Source organism: Acipenser ruthenus, chromosome 12 (genome assembly GCF_902713425.1).
Source record: "Acipenser ruthenus chromosome 12, fAciRut3.2 maternal haplotype, whole genome shotgun sequence".
Lineage (NCBI taxonomy): Eukaryota > Metazoa > Chordata > Actinopteri > Acipenseriformes > Acipenseridae > Acipenser > Acipenser ruthenus.
In genome coordinates, this window is record NC_081200.1 from 21,125,475 (window position 1) to 21,146,121 (window position 20,647).

Genomic DNA, 20,647 nt, shown 5'->3' on the forward strand with positions numbered 1-20,647 from the left:
AGACAGGCCAGCACATTGCACAGCTCAGACATGCCAGCACACTGCATAGCTCAGACAGACCAGCACGCAGCACAGCTCAGACATGCCAGCACACTGCACAGCGCAGCACAGTTCAGACAGGCCAGCACATTGCACAGCTCAGACATGCCAGCACACTGCACAGCTCAGACAGACCAGCACACTGCACAGCTCAGACAGACCAGCACAAAACACAGCAGAGACAGACCAGCACACTGCACTGCTCAGACAGACCAGCACATTGCACAGCACAGCTCAGACATGCCAGCACACTGCACAGCGCAGCACAGTTCAGACAGGCCAGCACATTGCACAGCTCAGACATGCCAGCACACTGCATAGCTCAGACAGACCAGCACGCAGCACAGCTCAGACATGCCAGCACATTGCACAGCTCAGACAGACCAGCACACTGCACAGCACAGCTCAGACATGCCAGCACACTGCACAGCGCAGCACAGCTCAGACAGGACAGCACATTGCACAGCTCAGACAGACCAGCACACTGCACAGCTCAGACAGACCAGCACACTGCACAGCTCAGACAGACCAGCACAAAACACAGCAGAGACAGACCAGCACACTGCACTGCTCAGACAGACCAGCACACTGCACAGCACAGCTCAGACATGCCAGCACACTGCACAGCACAGCTCAGACATGCCAGCACACTGCATAGCTCAGACAGACCAGCACGCTGCACAGCTCAGAAAGGCCAGCACAGTGCATAGCTCAGACAGACCAGCACGCTGCACAGCTCAGACAGGCCAGCATGTTGCACAGCTCAGACAGAAGAGCATACTGCAGAGCTCAGACACACCAACACACTGCACAGCTCAGACAGACCAGCACACAGCGCAGCACAGCTCACTGGCCAGCACACAGCACAGCACAGCTCAGACAGGCCAGCACACTGCACACCTCAGACAAACCAGCACACCTCAGACAGACCAGCACACTACAGCACACCTCAGACAGGCCAGCACACAGCGCACCACATATCAGACACACCAGCACACAGCGCATCACAGCTCACACTGGCCAGCACAGCACAGCTCAGACAGGCCAGCACAATGCACACCTCAGACAGACCAGCACAGCTCAGACAGAACACCACACTGCACAGCACACCTCAGACAGACCAGCACACAGCGCAGCACAGCTCACACTGGCCAGCACACAGCACAGCACAGCTCAGACAGGCCAGCACACTGCACACCTCAGACAGACCAGCACACTGCACAGCACACCTCAGACAGGCCAGCACACAGCGCACCACATATCATAAGAACATAAAAACATAAGAAAGTTTACAAACGAGAGGAGGCCATTCAGCCAATCTTGCTTGTTTGGTTGTTAGTAGCTTATTGATCCCAGAATCTCATCAAGCAGCTTCTTGAAGGATCCCAGGGTGTCAGCTTCAACAACATTACTGGGGAGTTGGTTCCAGACCCTCACAATTCTCTGTGTAAAAAAGTGCCTCCTATTTTCTGTTTTATGATCAGACACACCAGCACACTGCACAGCTCAGACAGACCAGCACACAGGGCAGCACAGCTCACACTGGCAAGCACACTGCACACCTCAGACAGACCAGCACACCTCAGACAGACCAGCACACTGCAGAGCACACCTCAGACAGGCCAGCACACAGCACACCACATATCAGACAGACCAGCACACTGCACAGCTCAGACAGGCCACAACACTGCACAGCTCAGGCAGGTCAGCACACTGCACAGCTCAGATAGGCCAGCACACTGCACAGCGCAGCACAGCTCAGACATTGCACAGCTCAGACATACCAGCACACTGCACAGCTCAGACAGACCAGCATACTGCACAGTACAACTCAGACATGCCAGCACACAGCACAGCTCAGAAATGCCAGCACACTGCATAGCTCAGACAGACCAACACAGCTCAGAAAGACCAGCATACTGCACAATACAGCTCAGACATGCCAGCACGCAGCACAGCTCAGACAGGCCAGCACAGCTTAGACAGGCCAGCACACAGCGCAGCACAGCTCAGACAGGCCAAAACGCTGCACAGCTCAGACAGGCCAGCACACTGCATAGCTCAGAGAGGCCAGCACACTGCACAGCTTAGACAGGCCAGCACACAACTCAGCTAAGCTCAGACACACCAGCATACAGCACAGTGCAGTTCAGACAGGCCAGCACACTGCACAGCTCAGACAGGCCAGCGCACTGCACAGCTCAGATAGGCCAGCACACTGCACAGCTCAAACGGGCCAACACACAGTGTAGCACAGCTCAGACTTACCAGCACACAGCACAGCACAGCTCAGAAATGCCAGCACACTGCATAGCTCAGACAGACCAGCACAGCACAGACAGACAACAACACTGCACAGCACACCTCAGACAGGCCAACACACAGCGCACCACATATCAGACAGGCCAGCACACTGCACAGCTCAGACAGACCAGCACACTGCACAGCTCAGACAGTCCCACACACTGCACAGATCAGAGAGACCAGCACACTGCACACCTCAGACAGACCAACACATTCCACAGCTCTGACAGGCCAGCACAAAGCAAAGCTCAGACAGACCAGCTCACAGCACAGCTCAGACAGGCCAGCACACAATGCAGCACAGCTCAGACAGGCCAGCACACTGCACAGCACAGCTCAGACAGGCGAGCACACTGCACAGCTCAGACACTCCAGCACACTGCACAGCTCAGACAGGCCAGCACACTGCACAGCTCACACAAGCCAGCACACTGCACAGGTCAGACAGGCCAGCACACTGCACAGCTCAGACAGGCCAGCACACTGCACAGCTCAGACAGACCAGCACACGGCACAGCTCAGACATATTAGCATGCTGCACAGCTCTGACAGGCCAGTACACTACACAGCGCAGCACAGCTCAGACAGGCCAGCACATTGCACAGCTCAGACATACCAGCACACTGCACAGCTCAGACAGACCAGCATACTGCACAGTACAGTTCAGACATGCCAGCACACAGCACAGCTCAGAAATGCCAGCACACTGCATAGCTCAGACAGACCAGCATGCAGCACAGCTCAGATAGGCCAGTACATCGCACAGCACAGCTCAGACAGTCCAGCACACTGCACACCTCAGAGAGAGAAGCAAAGCTCAGACAGACCAGCACACTGCACAGCACACCTCAGACAGGCCAGCACACAGCGCACCACATATCAGACAGGCCATCACACTGCACAGCTAAAACAGACCAGCACACTGCAATGCTCAGACAGTCGAGCACACAGCACAGCTCAGCTCAGACACACCAGCACACTGCACAGTTCAGACAGGCCAACATACTGTACAGCTCAGACAGGCCAGCGCACTGCACAGCTCAGACAGGCCAGCACACTGCACAGCTCAAACAGGCCAACTCAGAGCACAGCACAGCTCAGACATGCCAGCACACAGCACAGCTCAGAAATGCCAGCACACTGCATAGCTCAGACAGACCAGCACAGCTCAGACAGACAAGCACACTGCACAGCACACCTCAGACAGGCCAGCACACAGCGCACCACATATCAGAGAGGCCAGCACACTGTAAAGCAAAGACACTCAAGCACACAGCACAGCTCAGCTCAGACACACTAACACACAGCTCAGCTCAGACAGACCAGCACACCTCAGACAGACCAACACACTGCACAGCACAGCTCAGACAGGCCAGCACACAGTGCAGCACAGCTCAGAAAGGCCAGCACACTGCACAGCACAGCTCAGACAGGCCAGCACACTGCACAGCTCCAACAGGCCAGCATTTTGCACAGCTCAGACAGAAGAGCATACTGCAGAGCTCAGACACACCAGCACACTGCACAGCTCAGATAGACCAGCACACAGCGCAGCACAGCTCAGACAGGCCAGCACACAGCACAGCACAGCTCAGACAGGCCAGCACACTGCACATCTCAGACAGACCAGCACACCTCAGACAGACCAGCACACTGCACAGCACTGCTCAGACAGGCCAGCACACAGTGCAGCACAGCTCAGACAGGCCAGCACACTGCACAGCACAGCTCAGACAGGCGAGCACACTGCACAGCTCCGACAGGCCAGCACACTGCACACCTCACACAAGCCTGCACACTGCACAGCTCAGACAGGCCAGCACACTGCACAGCTCAGAGAGGCCAGCACACTGCACAGCTCAGACAGACCAGCACACGGCATAGCTTAGACATATTAGCATGCTGCACAGCTCTGACAGGCCAGTACACTGCACAGCGCAGCACAGCTCAGACAGGCCAGAGCATTGCACAGCTCAGACATACCAGCACACTGCACAGCTCAGACAGACCAGCATACTGCACAGTACAGTTCAGACATGCCAGCACACAGCACAGCTTAGAAATGCCTGCACACTGCATAGGTCAGACAGACCAGCACACAGCACAGCTCAGACAGGCGAGTACATTGCACAGCACAGCTCAGACAGATCAGCACACTGCACACCTCAGAGAGACAAGCACAGCTCAGACAGACCAGTACACTGCACAGCACACCTCAGACAGGCCAGCACACAGCGCACCACTTATCAGACAGGCCAGCACACTGCAAAGCTCAGACACTCAAACACACAGCACAGCACAGCTCAGACAGGCCAGCACACTGCACAGCTCAGACAAGCCAGCATGATGCACAGCACAGATAGGCCAGCACACAGCTCAGCTAAGCTCAGACTGGCCAGCACACTGCACAGTTCAGACAGACCAGCAGACAGCTCAGATCAGACAGGCCAGCGCACTGCACAGCTCAGACAGGCCAGCACACTGCACAGCTCAAACAGGCCAGCACACAGTGCAGCACAGCTCAGACAGGCCAGCACATGGCGCAGCACAGCTCAGACAGGCCAGCACACTACACAGCTCAGACAGGCCAGCACACTGCACAGCGCAGCACAGCTCAGACATTGCACAGCTCAGACATACCACCACACAGCACAACTCAGACAGACCAGCATACTGCACAGTACAACTCAGACATGCCAGCACACAGCACAGCGCAGAAATGCCAGCACACTGCATAGCTCAGAGAGACCAGCACAGCTCAGACAGACCAGCATACTGCACTATACAGCTCAGACATGCCAGCACGCAGCACAGCTCAGACAGGCCAGCAAATTGCACATCTCAGACAGACCAGCACACCTCAGACAGGCAAGCACACAGTGCAACACAGCTCAGACAGGCCACAACACTACACGGCTCAGGCTGGTCAGCACACTGCACAGTTTAGAAAGATCAGCACACAGCACAGCTCTGACAGACCAGCACACTGTAAGCTCAGACAGACCAGTTCACAGCACAGCTCAGACAGACCAGCATGTTGCACAGCTCAGACAGAACAGCATACTGCACAGCTCAGACACACCACCACACAGTGCAGCACAGCTCAGACTGACCAGTGCACAGCACAGCTCAGACAGGCCAGCAGACTACACACCTCAGACAGACCAGCACAGCAGAGACAGACCAGCACACTGCACAGCTCAAACAGACCAGCTCACTGCACAGCACAGCTGAGACATGCCAACACACTGCATAGCTCAGACAGACCAGCACGCTGCACAGCTCAGAATGGCCAGCACAGTGCATAGCTCAGACAGATCAGCACGCTGCACATATCAGACAGGCCAGCATGTTGCACAGCTCAGACAGAAGAGCATACTGCAGAGCTCAGACACACCAGCACAATGCACAGCTCAGACAGACTAGCACACAGCGCAGCACAGCTCACACTGGCCAGCACACAGCACAGCACAGCTCAGACAGGACAGCACACTGCACAACTCAGACAGACCAGCACATCTCAGACAGACCAGCACACTGCACAGCATAGCTCAGACAGGCCAGCACACTGCACAGCACAGCTCAGACAGGAGAGCACACTGCACAGCTCAGACAGGCCAGCACACTGCACAGCTCAGACAGGCCAGCACACTGCACACCTCACACAAGCCAGCACACTGCACAGCTCAGACAGGCCAGCACACTGCACAGCTCAGACAGGCCAGCACACTGCACAGCTCAGACATATTAGCATGCTGCACAGCTCTGACAGGCCAGTACACTGCACAGCGCAGCACAGCTCAGAGAGGCCAGCACACTGCACAGCTCAGACAGACCAGCACATGGCATAGCTCAGACATATTAGCACACTGCACAGCTCAGACAGGCCAGCACACTGCACAGCTCAGACAGGCCAGCACACTGCACACCTCACACAAGCCAGCACACTGCACTGCACAGCTCAGACAGACCAGCACACGGCATAGCTCAGACATATTAGCATGCTGCACAGCTCTGACAGGCCAGTACACTGCACAGATCAGACAGGCCAGCACACTGCACACCTCACACAAGCCAGCACACTGCACAGCACACCTCACACAAGCCAGCACACTGCACTGCACAGCTCAGACAGACCAGCACACGGCATAGCTCAGACATATTAGCATGCTGCATAGCTCTGACAGGCCAGTACACTGCACAGCGCAGCTCAGCTCAGACAGGCCTGCACATTGCACAGCTCAGACATACCAGCACACTGCACAGCTCAGACAGACCAGCATACTGCACAGTACAGTTCAGACATGCCAGCACACAGCACAGCTCAGAAATGCCAGCACACTGCATAGCTCAGACAGACCAGCACGCAGCACAGCTCAGACAGGCGAGTACATTGCACAGCACAGCTCAGACAGTCCAGCACAGTGCACACCTCAGACAGACAAGCACAGCTCAGACAGACCAGCACACTGCACAGCACACCTCAGACAGGCCAGCACACAGCGCACCACATATCAGACAGGCAAGCACACTGGACAGCTCAGACAGACAAACAAACAGCACAGCACAGCTCAGATAGACCAGCATACTGCACAGCTCAGACAGGCCAGCACACTGCACAGCTCAGGCAGGCGAGCAAGCTGCACAGCTCAGAAAGGCCAGCACACAGCTCAGCTCAGCTCAGACACACCAGCACACTGCAAAGTTCAGACAGGCCAACATACTGTACAGCTCAGACAGGCCAGCGCACTGCACAGCTCAGACAGGCCAGCACACTGCACAGCTCAAACAGGCCAGCACACAGCGCAGCACAGCTCAGACAGGCCAGCACACTGCACAGCTCAGACAGACCAGCACACTGCAAAGCTCAGACACTCAAACACACAGCACAGCACAGCTCAGACAGACCAGCATACTGCACAGCTCAGACAGGCCAGCACACGGCGCAGCACAGCTCAGACAGGCCAGCACACTGCACAGCTCAGACAGGCCAGCACACTGCACAGCGCAGCACAGCTCAGACATTGCACAGCTCAGACATACCAGCACACAGCACAGCTCAGACAGGCCAGCACACGGCGCAGCACAGCTCAGACAGGCCAGCACACTGCACAGCTCAGACAGGCCAGCACACTGCACAGCACAGCACAGCTCAGACATTGCACAGCTCAGACATACCAGCACACAGCACAACTCAGACAGACCATCATACTGCACAGTACAACTCAGACATGCCAGCACACAGCACAGCTCAGAAATTCCAGCACACTGCATAGCTCAGAGAGACCAGCACAGCTCAGACAGACCAGCATACTGCACAATACAGCTCAGACATGCCAGCACGCAGCACAGCTCAGACAGGCTAGCAAATTGCACATCTCAGACAGACCAGCACAGCTCAGACAGGCCAGCACATTGCACAGCTCAGACATACCAGCACACTGCACAGCTCAGACAGACTAGCTTACTGCACAGTACAGTTCAGACATGCCAGCACACAGCACATCTCAGAAATGCCAGCACACTGCATAGCTCAGACAGACCAGCATGCAGCACAGCTCAGATAGGCCAGTACATTGCACAGCACAGCTCAGACAGTCCAGCACACTGCACACCTCAGAGAGACATGCACAGCACAGACAGACCAGCACACTGCACAGCACACCTCAGACAGGCCAGCACACATCGCACCACATATCAGACAGGTAAGCACACTGCACAGCTCAGACAGACCAGCACACTGCAAAGCTAAGACACTCAAGCACACAGGACAGCTCAGCTCAGACACAACAACACACAGTTCAGCTCAGACTGGCCAGCACACTGCACAGCTCAGACAGGCCAGAACACAGTGCAGCACAGCTCAGACAGACCAGCACAGCTCAGACAGACCACCACACTGCACAGCACGGCTCAGACAGGCGAGCACACTGCACAGCTCAGACAGGCCAGCACACTGCACAGCTCAGACAGGCCAGCACACTGCACACCTCACACAAGCCAGCACACTGCACAGCTCAGACAGGCCAGCACACTGCACAGCTCAGACAGGCCAGCACACTGCACAGCTCAGACATATTAGCATGCTGCACAGCTCTGACAGGCCAGTACACTGCACAGCGCAGCACAGCTCAGAGAGGCCAGCACACTGCACAGCTCAGACAGACCAGCACATGGCATAGCTCAGACATATTAGCACACTGCACAGCTCAGACAGGCCAGCACACTGCACAGCTCAGACAGGCCAGCACACTGCACACCTCACACAAGCCAGCACACTGCACTGCACAGCTCAGACAGGCCAGCACACTGCACTGCACAGCTCAGACAGACCAGCACACGGCATAGCTCAGACATATTAGCATGCTGCACAGCTCTGACAGGCCAGTACACTGCACAGCTCAGACAGGCCAGCACACTGCACACCTCACACAAGCCAGCACACTGCACTGCACACCTCACACAAGCCAGCACACTGCACTGCACAGCTCAGACAGACCAGCACACGGCATAGCTCAGACATATTAGCATGCTGCATAGCTCTGACAGGCCAGTACACTGCACAGCGCAGCTCAGCTCAGACAGGCCTGCACATTGCACAGCTCAGACATACCAGCACACTGCACAGCTCAGACAGACCAGCATACTGCACAGTACAGTTCAGACATGCCAGCACACAGCACAGCTCAGAAATGCCAGCACACTGCATAGCTCAGACAGACCAGCACGCAGCACAGCTCAGACAGGCGAGTACATTGCACAGCACAGCTCAGACAGTCCAGCACAGTGCACACCTCAGACAGACAAGCACAGCTCAGACAGACCAGCACACTGCACAGCACACCTCAGACAGGCCAGCACACAGCGCACCACATATCAGACAGGCAAGCACACTGGACAGCTCAGACAGACAAACAAACAGCACAGCACAGCTCAGATAGACCAGCATACTGCACAGCTCAGACAGGCCAGCACACTGCACAGCTCAGGCAGGCGAGCAAGCTGCACAGCTCAGAAAGGCCAGCACACAGCTCAGCTCAGCTCAGACACACCAGCACACTGCAAAGTTCAGACAGGCCAACATACTGTACAGCTCAGACAGGCCAGCGCACTGCACAGCTCAGACAGGCCAGCACACTGCACAGCTCAAACAGGCCAGCACACAGCGCAGCACAGCTCAGACAGGCCAGCACACTGCACAGCTCAGACAGACCAGCACACTGCAAAGCTCAGACACTCAAACACACAGCACAGCACAGCTCAGACAGACCAGCATACTGCACAGCTCAGACAGGCCAGCACACGGCGCAGCACAGCTCAGACAGGCCAGCACACTGCACAGCTCAGACAGGCCAGCACACTGCACAGCGCAGCACAGCTCAGACATTGCACAGCTCAGACATACCAGCACACAGCACAGCTCAGACAGGCCAGCACACGGCGCAGCACAGCTCAGACAGGCCAGCACACTGCACAGCTCAGACAGGCCAGCACACTGCACAGCACAGCACAGCTCAGACATTGCACAGCTCAGACATACCAGCACACAGCACAACTCAGACAGACCATCATACTGCACAGTACAACTCAGACATGCCAGCACACAGCACAGCTCAGAAATTCCAGCACACTGCATAGCTCAGAGAGACCAGCACAGCTCAGACAGACCAGCATACTGCACAATACAGCTCAGACATGCCAGCACGCAGCACAGCTCAGACAGGCTAGCAAATTGCACATCTCAGACAGCGCAGCACAGCTCAGACAGGCCAGCACATTGCACAGCTCAGACATACCAGCACACTGCACAGCTCAGACAGACTAGCTTACTGCACAGTACAGTTCAGACATGCCAGCACACAGCACATCTCAGAAATGCCAGCACACTGCATAGCTCAGACAGACCAGCATGCAGCACAGCTCAGATAGGCCAGTACATTGCACAGCACAGCTCAGACAGTCCAGCACACTGCACACCTCAGAGAGACATGCACAGCACAGACAGACCAGCACACTGCACAGCACACCTCAGACAGGCCAGCACACATCGCACCACATATCAGACAGGTAAGCACACTGCACAGCTCAGACAGACCAGCACACTCAAAGCTCAGACACTCAAGCACACAGGACAGCTCAGCTCAGACACAACAACACACAGTTCAGCTCAGACTGGCCAGCACACTGCACAGCTCAGACAGGACAGAACACAGTGCAGCACAGCTCAGACAGACCAGCACAGCTCAGACAGACCACCACACTGCACAGCACGGCTCAGACAGGCGAGCACACTGCACACCTCAGACAGACCAGCACACTGCACAGCTCAGACAGGCCAGCACACTGCACAGCTCAAACAAGCCAGCACACTGCACAGCTCAGAGAGACCAGCAAACTGCACACCTCAGACAGACCAGCACACTGCACAGCTCAGACAGGCCAGCACACAGCGTAGTACAGCTCAGACAGGCCAGCACAATTCACAGATCAGACAAACCAGCATACAGCACAGCTCAGACAGGCCAGCACACTGCACAGCTCAGACAGACCAGCACACTGCACAGCGCAGCACAGCTCAGACATTGCACAGCTCAGACAGACCAGCACACTGCACAGCACAGATCAGACATGCCAACACACTGCAAAGCTCAGACAGACCAACACACTGCAAAGCTCAGACAGACCAGCACACTGCACAGCAGAGACAGACCAGCACACTGCACAGCTCAAACAGACCAGCTCACTGCACAGCACAGCTGAGACATGCCAACACACTGCATAGCTCAGACAGACCAGCACGTTGCACAGCTCAGAAAGGCCAGCACAGTGCATAGCTCAGACAGACCAGCACGCTGCACAGATCAGACAGGCCAGCATGGTGCACAGCTCAGACAGAAGAGCATACTGCAGAGCTTAGACACACCAGCACAATGCACAGCTCAGACAGACCAGCACACAGCGCAGCACAGCTCACACTGGCCAGCACACAGCACAGCACAGCTCAGACAGGCCAGCACACTGCACAACTCAGACAGACCAGCACATCTCAGACAGACAAGCAGACTGCACAGCATAGCTCAGACAGGCCAGCACACTGCACAGCACAGCTCAGACAGGCGAGCACACTGCACAGCTCAGACAGGCCAGCACACTGCACAGCTGAGACAGGCCAGCACACTGCACACCTCACACAAGCCAGCACACTGCACAGCTCAGACAGGCCAGCACACTGCACAGCTGAGACAGGCCAGCACACTGCACACCTCACACAAGCCAGCACACTGCACAGCTCAGACAGGCCAGCACACTGCACAGCTCAGACAGGCCAGCACACTGCACAGCTCAGACAGCCAGCACGCTGCACAGCTCAGAAAGGCCAGCACACAGCTCAGCTCAGACACACCAGCACACTGCAAAGTTCAGACAGGCCAACATACTGTACAGCTCAGACAGGCCAGCGCACTGCACAGCTCAGACAGACCAGCACACTGCACAGCTCAGACAGGCCAGCACGCTGCAGAGCTCAGAAAGGCCAGCACACAGCTCAGCTCCACTCAGACACACCAGCACACTGCAAAGTTCAGACAGGCCAACTAACTGTACAGCTCAGACAGGCCAGCGCACTGCACAGCTCAGACAGGCCAGCACACTGCACAGCTCAAACAGGCCAGCACACAGCGCAGCAAAGCTCAGACAGGCCAGCACACTGCACAGCTCAGACAAACCAGCATACAGCACAGCTCAGACAGGCCAGCACACGGCGCAGCACAGCTCAGACAGGTCAGCACACTGCACAGCTCAGACAGGCCAGCACACTGCACAGCTCAGACAGGCCAGCACTCTGCACAGCGCAGCACAGCTCAGACATTGCACAGCTCAGACATACCAGCACACAGCACAACTTAGACAGACCAGCATACTGCACAGTACAACTCAGACATGCCAGCACACAGCACAGCTCAGAAATGCCAGCACACTGCATTGCTCAGAGAGACCAGCACAGCTCAGACAGACCAGCATACTGCAAAATACAGCTCAGACATGCCACTACGCAGCACAGCTCAGACAGGCCAGCAAATTGCACATCTCAGACAGACCAGCACAGCTCAGGCAGGTCAGCACAGTGCACAGTTCAGACATACCAGCACACTGCACAGCTCAGACATGCCAGCACACAGCACAGCTCAGAAATACCAGCACACTGCATAGCTCAGACAGACCAGCATGCAGCACAGCTCAGATAGGCCAGTACATTCCACAGCACAGCTCAGACAGTCCAGCACACTGCACACCTCAGAGAGACAAGCACAGCTCAGACAGACCAGCACACTGCACAGCACACCTCAGACAGGCCAGCACACAGCGCACCACATATCAGACAGGCCAGCACACTGCACAGCTCAGACAGATCAGCACACTGCAAAGCTCAGACACTCAAGCACACAGGACAGCTCAGCTCAGACACACCAACACACAGTTCAGCTCAGACTGGCCAGCACACTGCACAGCTCAGACAGGCCAGCACACAGTGCAGCACAGCTCAGACAGACCACCACACTGCACAGCACGGCTCAGACAGGCGAGCACACTGCACAGCTCAGATAGGCCAGCACACTGCACAGCTCAAACAAGCCCGCACACTGCACAGCTCAGATAGACCAGCAAACTGCACACCTCAGACAGACCAGCACACTGCACAGCTCAGACAGGACAGCACACAGCGCAGCACAGCTCAGACAGGCCAGCACACTGCACAGATCAGACAAACCAGCATACAGCACAGCTCAGACAGGCCAGCACACTGCACAGCTCAGACAGACAAGCACACGGTGCAGCACAGCTCAGACAGGCCAGCACACTGCACAGCTCAGACAGGCCAGCACACTGCACAGCGCAGCACAGCTCAGACATTGCACAGCTCAGACAGACCAGCACACTGCACAGCACAACTCAGACATGCCAGCACACTGCACAGCGCAGCACAGATCAGACAGACCGACACACTGCAAAGCTCAGACAGACCAACACACTGCAAAGCTCAGACAGACCAGCACACTGCACAGCAGAGACAGACCAGCACACTGCACAGCTCAAACAGACCAGCTCACTACACAGCAGAGCTGAGACATGCCAACACACTGCATAGCTCAGACAGACCAGCTCGCTGCACAACTCAGAAAGGCCAGCACAGTGCATAGCTCAGACAGAAGAGCATACTGCAGAACTCAGTCACACCAGCACACAGCGCAGCACAGCTCACACTGGCCAGCACACATCACAGCACAGCTCAGACAGGCCAGCACACTGCACACCTCAGACAGACCAGCACACATCAGACAGAACAGCACACTGCACAGCATAGCTCAGACAGGCCAGCACACTGCACAGCACAGCTCAGACAGGCGAGCACACAGCACAGCTCAGACAGGCCAGCACACTGCACAGCTCAGACAGGCCAGCACACTACACAGCTGAGACAGACCAGCACACGGCATAGCTCAGACATATTAGCATGCTTCACAGCTCTGACAGGCCAGTACACTGCACAGCGCAGCACAGCTCAGGCAGGCCAGCACATTGCACAGCTCAGACATACCAGCACACTGCACAGCTCAGAAAGACCAGCATACTGCACAGTACAGTTCAGACATGCCAGCACACAGCACAGCTCAGAAATGCCAGCACACTGCATAGCTCAGACAGACCAGCACGCAGCACAGCTCAGACAGGCGAGTACATTGCACAGCACAGCTCAGACAGTGCAGCACACTGCACACCTCAGACAGACAAGCACAGCTCAGACAAACCAGCACACTGCACAGCACACCTCAGACAGGCCAGCACACAGCGCACCACATATCAGACATGCCAGCACACTGCACAGCTCAAACAGACAAGCACACTGCAAAGCTCAGACACTCAAACACACAGCACAGCACAGCTCAGACAGACCAGCATACTGCACAGCTCAGACAGGCTAGCACACTGCACAGCTCAGACAGGCCAGCACGCTGCACAGCTCAGACAGGCCAGCACACAGCTCAGCTCAGCTCAGACACACCAGCACACTGCACAGTTCAGACATGCCAACATACTGTACAGCTCAGACTGGCCAGCGCACTGCACAGCTCAGACAGGCCAGCACACTGCACAGCTCAAACAGGACAGCACACAGCACAGCACAGCTCAGACAGGCCAGCACACTGCACAGCTCAGACAAACCAGCATACAGCACAGCTCAGACAGGCCAGCACACTGCAAAGCTCAGACAGGCCACCACACTGCACAGCTCAGACAGGCCAGCACACAGCACAGCGCAGCACAGCTCAGACATTGCACAGCTCAGACATACCAGCACACAGCACAACTCAGACAGGCCAGCAAATTGCACATCTCAGACAGACCAGCACATCTCAGACAGGCCAGCACATTGCACAGCTCAGACATACCAGCACACTGCACAGCTCAGACAGACCAGCATACTGCACAGTACAGTTCAGACATGCCAGCACACAGCACAGCTCAGAAATGCCAGCACACTGCATAGCTGAGACAGACCAGCACGCAGCACAGCTCAGACAGGCGAGTACATTGCACAGCACAGCTCAGACAGTGCAGCACACTGCACATCTCAGACAGACAAGCACAGCTCAGACAAACCAGCACACTGCACAGCACACCTCAGACAGGCCAGCAAACAGCGTACCACATATCAGACAGGCCAGCACACTGCACAGCTCAGACAGACAAGCACACTGCAAAGCTCAGACACTCAAACACACAGCACAGCACAGCTCAGACAGACCAGCATACTGCACAGCTCAGACAGGCTAGCACACTGCACAGCTCAGACAGACAGGCCAGCGCGCTGCACAGCTCAGACAGGCCAGCACACAGCTCAGCTCAGCTCAGACACACCAGCACACTGCAAAGCTCAGACAGGCCAGCACACTGCACAGCTCAGACAGGCCAGCACACAGCACAGCGCAGCACAGCTCAGACATTGCACAGCTCAGACATACCAGCACACAGCACAACTCAGACAGGCCAGCAAATTGCACATCTCAGACAGACCAGCACAGCTCAGACAGACCAGCACACTGCACAGCTCAGACAGGCCAGCACACTGCACAGTGCAGCACAGCTCAGACATTGCACAGCTCAGACATACCAGCACACAGCACAACTCAGACAGACCAGCATACTGCACAGTACAACTCAGACATGCCAGCACACAGCGCACCACATATCAGACAGGCCAGCACACTGCACAGCTCAGACAGACAAGCACACTGCAAAGCTGAGACACTCAAACACACAGCACAGCACAGCTCAGACAGACCAGCATACTGCACAGCTCAGACAGGCTAGCACACTGCACAGCTCAGACAGGCCAGCATGCTGCACAGCTCAGACAGGCCAGCACACAGCTCAGCTCAGCTCAGACACACCAGCACACTGCACAGCTCAGACAAACCAGCATACAGCACAGCTCAGACAGGCCAGCACACTGCAAATCTCAGACAGGCCAGCACACTGCACAGCTCAGACAGGCCAGCACACAGCACAGCGCAGCACAGCTCAGACATTGCACAGCTCAGACATACCAGCACACAGCATAACTCAGACAGGCCAGCAAATTGCACATCTCAGACAGACCAGCACAGCTCAGACAGGCCAGCACATTGCACAGCTCAGACATACCAGCACACTGCACAGCTCAGACAGACCAGCATACTGCACAGTACAGTTCAGACATGCCAGCACACAGCACAGCTCAGAAATGCCAGCACACTGCATAGCTCAGACAGACCAGCACGCAGCACAGCTCAGACAGGCGAGTACATTGCACAGCACAGCTCAGACAGTGCAGCACACTGCACACCTCAGACAGACAAGCACAGCTCAGACAAACCAGCACACTGCACAGCACACCTCAGACAGGCCAGAAAACAGCGCACCACATATCAGACAGGCCAGCACACTGCACAGCTCAGACAGACCAGCACACTGCAAAGCTCAGACACTCAAACACACAGCACAGCACAGCTCAGACAGACCAGCATACTGCACAGCTCAGACAGGCTAGCACACTGCACAGCTCAGACAGGCCAGCACGCTGCACAGCTCAGACAGGCCAGCACACAGCTCAGCTCAGCTCAGACACACCAGCACACTGCACAGCTCAGACAGGCCAGCACACTGCAAAGCTCAGACAGGCCAGCACACTGCACAGCTCAGACAGGCCAGCACACAGCACAGCACAACACATCTCAGACATTGCACAGCTCAGACATACCAGCACACAGCACAACTCAGACAGGCCAGCAAATTGCACATCTCAGACAGATCAGCACAGCTCAGACAGACCAGCACACTGCACAGCTCAGACAGGCCAGCACACTGCACGGCGCTGCACAGCTCAGACATTTCACAGCTCAGATATACCAGCACACAGCACAACTCAGACAGACCAGCATACTGCACAGTACAACTCAGACATGCCAGCACACAGCACAGCTCAGAAATGCCAGCACACTGCATAGCTCAGAGAGAACAGCACAGCTTAGACAGACCAGCATACTGCACAATACAGCTCAGACATGCCAGCACGCAGCACAGCTCAGACAGGCCAGCAAATTGCACATCTCAGACAGACCAGCACAGCTCAGACAGACCAGCACACTGCACAGCACACCTCAGACAGGCAAGCACACAGTGCAACACAGCTCAGACAGGCCACAACATTGCATGGCTCAGGCAGGTCAGCACACTGCACAGTTCAGAAAGAGCAGCACACAGCACAGCTATGACAGACCAGCACACTGTCAGCTCAGAAAGACCAGTTCACAGCACAGCTCAGACAGAACAGCACACTGTACAGAACAGCTCAGACAGACCAGCACCCTGCACAGCTCAGAAAGGCCAGCATGTTGCACAGCTCAGACAGAACAGCATACTGCACAGCTCAGACACACCACCACACAGTGCAGCACAGCTCAGACTGACCAGCGCACAGCACAGCTCAGACAGGCCAGCACACAACGCAGCACATCTCAGACAGGCCAGCAGACTACACACCTCAGACAGACCAGCACAGCTCAGACAGACCAGCACACAGCGCATCACATATCAGACAGACCAGCACAGCTCACACAGACCAGCACACAGCACAGCTCAAACAGACCAGCAAACAGCAAAGCTCAGACAGGCCAGCACAGCTCAGACAGGCCAGCACACAGCGCAGCACAGCTGAGACAGACCCGACACTGCACAGCTCAGACAGACCAGCACACAGCGGAGCACAGCTCAGACAGGCCAAAACGCTGCACAGCTCAGACAGGCCAGCACACTGCACAGCTCAAACAAGCCAGCACACAGCTCAGCTCAGACACACCACCACACAGCACAGCACAGTTCAGACAGGCCAACACACTGCGCAGCTCAGACAGGCCAGTGCACTGCACAGCTCAGACAGGCCAGCACACTGCACAGCTCAAACGGGCCAACACACAGCGCAGCACAGCTCAGACTGGCCAGCACAGAGCACAGCACAGCTCAGAAATGCCAGCACAATGCATAGCTCAGACAGACCAGCACAGCTCAGACAGACAAGCACACTGCACAGCACACCTCAGACAGGCCAGCACACAGCGCACCTGTGATGGGGTGCTAGTTCTCCCCTATAAATATGTGTTTGGTATTGTTGTTAGTTTTACTGTTTTCATTATGTTTTTGTGATTCTTGTTTTGGTTTGGATCAGCAGGGAGGGGGTTAAATTCCTCCCTGTGAAAATACATGTGAGAATGTGGCTGGAGCCTTAAGTGCTTAATTGTCAATTATTAGTTAATTGGGCTCCAGCCACAGAGTATAAAGGGCAGGTGAAACCCTTTGTGTGGAGGTTTTTTTTGGGGGGTGAGTTTGTTTGTTGGTGTGCTGTGCTGTTTAGTTTTGAGAAAGAAACTGTAGTGAAGGCGAATGCCCAGCCTACATTTCTGTATTTTGTTTAAACCTTTTGTTTGGGCCCTTGTGCCTATTTATTTGACTATTTTTTGTTTAATAAAGATCATTATTTTGCCCCTTTCACTGTCTCTGAGCCTCAAACCTCTGTCATCCTGCCACACTTGGTGTCAGAAGTGGGATAGCGCCACCTAGAGGCTCAGAGCAGTATTTTTTTTTGAATTTTGAATTATTTTTGAATTTTTGGATTTTTGGAGGGTTTTTATTGGGGGTGCGCAGAATGGGAAAAAAACAAAGGCAGTGAAGAAAGCAGCAGCAACGGCAGCAGCCACCACCACCAACCCAAACCCTGTGGGAGGACCCAGCGAGCTTGTTCCTGTGGTGCTCCTGGTGCGGGAAGGAGGACCACCGGTGGAGGTCCTGTCCGGATGGGCCACCAGCTGACTGGTGTGGGCGCTGTGAGCTGGATGGCCACAGCTGGGCAGGATGAACCCACAACCCGGACCAGGAGCAGCTACTAACCCCGTCCTCGGCAGCCACCCCACCAACACCGCCTTCACCACCATCACGGGAGATCTGGGAGTGGTTGGTGCACCCCGAAGCGGACCTCTTCCACGACCTCCAGGAGATAGCCGTCATGGTCCTGGCATACCTGGCGATAGACATGGGGGAGATCCCCCTCCTTGAAGAAAAGGGGGTGGAGCCGCTGCCGTCGCCCGAGAGGGAGGACCCCGAATGTCCGCAGCCCGAGAGGGAGGAGCCCGAACGTCCACAGCCTGAGAGGGAGGAGCCTGAACGACCACAGCCCGAGGGGGAGGAGCCCGAGCGGGAGGAGTCGGTGCGTCCACGGCCCGAGCGGGATGAGTCGGTGCGTCCACGGCCCGAGCGGGAGGAGCCGGAGCTGTCTCTCCCTCCACCGCCAGCAGAGGGGGAACAGCCGGAGCTGTCTCTCCCTCCACCGCCAGCAGAGGGGGAACAGCCGGAGCTGTCTAGAACATAAGAACATAAGAACATAAGAAAGTTTACAAACGAGAGGAGGCCATTCAGCCCATCTTGCTCGTTTGGTTGTTAGTAGCTTATTGATCCCAGAATCTCATCAAGCAGCTTCTTGAAGGATCCCAGGGTGTCAGCTTCAACAACATTACTGGGGATTTGGTTCCAGACCCTCACAATTCTCTGTGTAAAAAAGTGCCTCCTATTTTCTGTTCTGAATGCCCCTTTATCTAATCTCCATTTATGACCCCTGGTCCTTTTTTCTTTTTTGAAGTCCCCCTGGGTTGACATTGTCTATACCTTTTAGGATTTTGAATGTTTGAATCAGATCACCGCGTAGTATTCTTTGTTCAAGACTGAATAGATTCAATTCTTTTAGCCTGTCTGCATATGACATGCCTTTTAAACCGGGATAATTCTGGTCGCTCTTCTTTGCACTCTTTCTAGAGCAGCAATATCCTTTTTGTAACGAGGTGACCAGAACTGAACACAATATTCTAGGTGAGGTCTTACTAATGCATTGTAGAGTTTTAACATTACTTACCTTGATTTAAATTCAACACTTTTCACAATATATCTGAGCATCGTGTTAGCCTTTTTTATAGCTTCCCCACATTGTCTAGATGAAGACATTTCTGAGTCAACATAAACTCCAAGGTCTTTTTCATAGTTCCCTTCTTCAATTTCACTATCTCCCATATGATATTTATAATGCACATTTGTATTGCCCGCATGCAATACTTTACACTTTTCTCTATTAAATGTCATTTGCCATGTGTCTGCCCAATTTTGAATGCTGTTTAGATCATTTTGAATGACCTTTGCTGCTTCAACAGTGTCTGCCACTCCTCCTATTTTTGTGTCGTCTGCAAATTTAACGAGTTTGCTTACTATATCAGAGTCTAAATCATTAATGTAGATTAGGAATAGCAGAGGACCTAATACTGATCCCTGTGGTACACCACTGGTTACCTCACTCCATTTCGAGGTTTCTCCTCTAATCAGTACTTTCTGTTTTCTACCTGTTAACCACTCCCTAATCCATGTGCATGCATTTCCTTGAATCCCTACTGCGTTCAGTTTGAGAATTAATCTTTTATGCGGGACTTTGTCAAAAGCCTTCTGGAAATCTAAATAAACCATGTCGTAAGCTTTGCAGTTATCCATTTTCAATGTTGCATCCTCAAAAAAGTCAAGTAGGTTAGATAGACATGATCTCCCTTTCCTAAAACCATGCTGGCTGTCTCCCAGGATATTGTTACCATATAGGTAATTTTCCATTTTGGATCTTATTATAGTTTCCATAAGTTTACATATAATAGAAGTCAGGCTTATTGGTCTGTAGTTACCT